At 36.6% G+C, this 5,552-nt stretch overlaps 1 non-coding gene across 1 annotated transcript; it reads right to left on the minus strand.

Annotated features, from left to right (window-relative positions):
- Positions 1 to 2,387: 2,387 nt before the first annotated feature.
- LOC128292360 (small nucleolar RNA R71) lies at positions 2,388 to 2,494 on the minus strand. The gene has a single exon (XR_008282344.1). It is a non-coding gene; the product is annotated as a small nucleolar RNA R71 (small nucleolar RNA).
- Between the last annotated feature and the right edge of the window lie 3,058 nt (positions 2,495 to 5,552).

The raw sequence follows: 5,552 nt of genomic DNA on the forward strand, positions 1-5,552 counted from the left end.
TTAACATTTAGCCTAATGAACTAGTAACTTGACTCAGATAATCGGGTAACTACACCACACTAGAGGCATCATAGATGCATAACAAGAGCACCGAAGTGCTGACAGGGCACAAATGTGCAAACAGGGGCACTGTAGTGTGAATAGGGACACCAAAGTGTATACAGAGGCATTAAAGTATAAACAGAGGCAATAAAGTGCAAACAGAGGCACCAAAGTGCAAATCCCGTACAAGTACGCATTAACCCTATTGGCATGCCAATCATATCCTAGTGATTACTACGTTCAACCGGGCATTTTATGTAATCCAACTGCCTTTAAACACATTTATCAATCAAGGGCACTTTATCGTTTCCTGATAAACTGTAATTTATACATATTTTTACCCCATGCTTAATGCATTTTATCGATGATTTTTCCTTAGAATTGGTGAATTCGATGCTCCTAATGCCTTAATTTTATGTTTTATATTTAGGTGAGCATAGGAGAGCGAAAGGAATGAGAAACGAGCCAAAAATGGAGAAAATGGGCCAAAGTACGAATTCAACACGGCCTGGACTTCCTCACATGGGCAGACCACACGACCATGTCAATTTGGCAGAATCGAAGCACGACTCACACAGGCGTGTCCCTGCCGAGCCCAAGTTGAGTCCAATTCGGAAAAGGCTAATTTTGAAGGTTTTTAGGCATTCTAAAGCCTATAAATACGTCCTAAAGAAAGAGGAGAAGGAGGCACAGAGAGAAGGAAGCAGGGAACTGCTCAAGGGAAGCCGATTGATACATCTCAGAAGCTGGAGTCACCATCAAGACTGAAGATCTCCCCACAATTTCCCTTCAGAAGTTTTGGGTTTTCTTTATGTATTCATTATTCTTCTAAGATGTTTTCCTTTTTAGTTATGAACTAAATCCCCTAAATACCTATGGGGAATGAAACCTAAGACGAATCTTGTTATTATTTTCTGAATTGTATGATAAATATTTAACTTGTTCTTAATTATGTGTTCTTAATTCTTGTTTTGATATCCCAGGATACTGATTCAAGATAAGCTCTTATTCAGAGGAGGAATAGACCCTGTCTAAGAGTACATTTGTCATAATTAAGCAGAGTTGATTGCGCGCCTAAACATAGGGTGACAAGACTTTACCAGATTAGGGTGAAACCTAATAAAGGGATCCATAGATCGAGTTAATGCAAACCTAGGGTGTTAATTAGAGAAAAGTCTCAATTGTTCAATCTAGGGATTAGACGTTATTAGTCCTAAATAGGGATAATAATATAACTTAGGGATCTCTACGGGACAAGTTAAATGAATAAATCGTCCGATTCAGAGCCAGAATAACAAGTAAAGTCTAGGTGGATTTTTCCTTAGGTATTGTCTTAATTCAATCGTTTTCCAAAAGTACCCAATTCTATTTTCTGTGAATTCTTAGTTTAGATAATTAGTTAGTTAAAACAAAACTCCCTTATTCTTAGGCTAGATAATAAAAAGACAGTCATTACTAGTACTTTTAGTTCCTTTGGGTTCGACAACCCGGTTTTGCTAAAACTATACCACTGTTCGATAGGTACACTTGCCTACATCATGATAATAGTTAGTTTCAAGAACGATTCTTTATAAATTTTTAAAACCTGTCATACGAAAATCGTGATCAAGTTTTTGGCGCCGCTACTGGGGAACTAAGATATTAGGAACGCTCAATTTTTATTACTTTAGCCATTTATTTTTCTTGCAATTTAATTTTAATTTTAATTTTATTATTATTTACTAATTTAATTTTTCTTTCTCTTGGCAGGTTTTTATAGTTTATGACTAGAAGAAACCTGTCAGGACAGCTACTTTTTGACGAAGAAATCAATCGCACAGTTCGCAAAAACCAGAGAGAAATAAGGCGAAACTTAAGATACACAGAGAACGAGTAAGAGGATGATACTCAAACCCCAACCGAAGCGATGGCTGAAAACCAAGACAATTAGCTACCTCCTGCAATACATGTTGAACTAGCAAATCAGAATCCTGCTCCTCATACTATGTATGATTATGCTAAACCTACTTTAATAGGAACTAAGTCAAGTATAGTTAGGCCTGCCATTGCTGCAAATAATTTTGAACTAAAACCTGACACTATTCAAATGATATAGCAATTTGTTTAGTTTGATGGTTTGCAGGATGAGGATCCGAACACTCACTTGGCAAATTTTCTGGAATTCTACGATGCATTTAAAATTAATGGCGTTTCTGACGATGCCATTCGTCTTCAATTATTCCCTTTTTTCATTAAAGAACAAAGCTAAACAGTGGTTGAACTCATTACCACGAGGGCCAATTACTACTTGTGAACAAATGATCAAAAAATTTCTATTAAAATATTTTCCGCAGGCTAAAACGGCCAAATTACGTAATGATATCTCTTCGTTTGTGCAGATGGATTTAGAAACTCTTTACGATGCATAGGAGAGATACAAGGACTTATTGAGAAGGTGTCCTCACCATGGGTTACCACTTTGGCTACAGGTTCAAACATTCCATAATGGCCTGGATCTTCGACTCGACAAATGGTTGACGCAGCTACTGGCGGAACTATCAATAATAAAACACCTAAAAATGCTTATGAGTTTATTGAAGAGATGTCATTGAATAACTATCAGTGGCAAGTCATGAGGACTAAGCCAACTAAAAATGTAGGCGTTTATAATGTCGATTCGGTTACTATGCTGTCAAACCAGGTAGAACTTCTAAATAAAAAGATTGATGGTTTACTTGGTTCTACTCAGGTACATCTAGTAATGAGGTGCGAGACGAATGGAGGAGGAGCATGCACAGAGTATCAACCCTTCAACCCTAGCATCGAGGAGGAACAAGTCCAATATATGGTTAACAATAACTCTAGATCCCAAAAATAACCCATATAGTAACACTTATAATTCAGGTTAGAGGAACCATCCCAATTTCTCGTGGGCCAGTCAAGGAAATCAAAGACCACAACATCCTTCGGGTTTTCAACAGCCACCCTATCAATAAGAAAAGAAACTTAACCTTGAAGATATGCTGTCTAAATTTATCTCGATGTTAGAAACCTGTTTCTAGAACATTGAGACAACACTTAAAAATCAACAAGCATCGATCCAAGGGCTCGAAACTCAGATAGGCCAGCTGTCCAAACTAATTTCGGAAAGACCACTAGGAAGTTTACCTATTAATATCAAATCAAAAGAGCATGTAAAAGCAATTACACTAAGGAGTGGGAAAGTGTTAGTGGAATTTGAAAAAAAGCTAACACAAGAAGCCGTGATAATCGAAAGGGGGAAAGAAAAACCCGAAAATAGTAACAAACCAGTGCCGAAGGAATATAAACCACCAGTTTCATACCCAGCAAAATTGAAAAAAGATCGCACTGATGCACAATTTGGTAAGTTTATTGAACTTTTTAAGCAATTACATATCAACTTATCTTTTGTTAAGGCCATCTCGCAAATGCTTACATACGCAAAATTTTTGAAGGAGCTTCTAACAAATAAAAGGAAATTCGAGGACTTATCTACAGTAGAACTCAACGAGGAGTGCTCAGCCATACTCCAAAAAAAACTGCCAACCAAACTGAAATATCCAGGAAGTTTTACTATCCCTTGCTTAATTGGTAGTCTGAATGTTGAGAAAGCACTAGCTAATTTAGGCGCTAACATTAATTTGATGCCATATAAAATGTTCAAACAACTTGGTCTTGGGGAACCTAAACCCATTAGGATGAGTATTCAATTAGCCAATAGATTTGTTAAATATCCTAGGGGCATTATAGAAGACGTACTTGTGAAAATAGATAAATTCATATTTCCTGTTGACTTTGTTGTGCTTAACATGGATGAAGATGTGGAAGTGTCCTTAATTTTAGGGCGCCCATTTTTAGCCACTGCTAGGGCTGTAATCGATGTGGGTGACTGTAAATTGGTACTTAGAGTAGGTGACGAGGAGATTATCTTTAAAATTTATGATGTTATGAGGTTTTCCAGGGAACAGGATGATTCATGTTATTTTATTGACTCTATTGATCATACTACTCAAGACTCTTTTTAAGAAATTATACAGAAAGACACAACGGAACTGTATCTAGCTCAAGAAGAGGAGATAGATGATGAACCTAATGAGCATTCTTCAAGACAAGTAGAATATGAGAGCATTAAGATAAACGATGAACTTAAGCAAAAACCCTCTATTGAAGAGCCTCCCAAACTGGAACTTAAACAATTATCAAACAACTTGGAATACGCATTCCTTGGAAATAATTCTACATTACCAGTTATTATTGCTTCTAACTTGCAACCCAAGGAGAAAAAGGAATTAATCCAAGTATTAAAAGAACATAAAAACGCCATAGCTTGGAAAATTTCTGACATTAAAGGAATCAACCCTTCTTTTTGCACCCACAAAATTTTGATGGAAGATGAATACAAACCGTGTGTGCAAGCTCAAAGACGACTGAACCCCAACATGAAGGAAGTTGTTAAAGCCAAGGTAATTAAACTTCTAGATGCTAGAATTATTTATCCTATTTTTGACAGTTCTTGGGTAAGTCCAGTGCAGGTTGTCCCTAAGAAAGGAGGCATGACGGTTGTGACCAACGAGAAGAATGAATTAATCCCAACAAAGACAGTCACAATATGGAGAGTTTGCATTGACTACAGGAAACTGAATGATGCCACAAGAAAATATCAGTTCCCCTTGCCATTCGTTGACCAAATGTTGGAAAGATTATCCGGGCACATGTACTACTGCTCTTTAGACGAACTCTCTGGCTACTTCCAAATCCCAATAGCTCGTGAAGATCAAGAAAAGATGATATTCACATGCCCATATGGTACATTCGCTTATTGTAGAATGCCTTTTGGATTATGTAATGCTCTCGCCACTTTTCAGCGCTGTATGATGGTCATCTTTGATGAACTCGTGGAAGATATCATGGAAGTATTTATGGATGATTACTCGGTATTCGGTAAATCTTTCCATCTCTGCCTTAAAAATTTAAAATGAGTTTTAATAAGATGTGAGGAAACAAACCTTGTGCTTAACTGGGAGAAATGTCACTTCATGGTTCAAGAAGGTATTGTATTAGGGCATAAAATTTCTAGTAAAGGGATTGAAGTGGACAAATCTAAAATAGAAACAATTAAAAAATTACCCCTCCTAGTTTGGTTAAGGCTATTAGAAGCTTTTTAGGACATGCTGGTTTTTATAGAAGATTTATTAAGGATTTTTCTAAAATAGCTAAGCCTTTGACTAGATTGCTAGAAAAAGATATACCTTTTAATTTCAATCAGGAGTGTTTAGAAGCATTTAATACTTTAAAGGATAAATTAATTAATACTCCAATCATAATTGCACCTGATTGGAACTTACCATTTGAATTAATGTGTGATGCGAGTGATTTTACAGTAGGTACAGTATTGGGACAGCGAAGAGACAAGCATTTTCAACCTATCTATTATGCTAGCAAAACTTTGACAGCTGCACAAGAGAATTATACTACTACGGAAAAAGAATTGCTAGCTGTGGTTTTTGCAT

The sequence above is a fragment of the Gossypium arboreum genome, chromosome 4 (genome assembly GCF_025698485.1).
Source record: "Gossypium arboreum isolate Shixiya-1 chromosome 4, ASM2569848v2, whole genome shotgun sequence".
Classification (NCBI taxonomy): Eukaryota; Viridiplantae; Streptophyta; class Magnoliopsida; order Malvales; family Malvaceae; genus Gossypium; species Gossypium arboreum.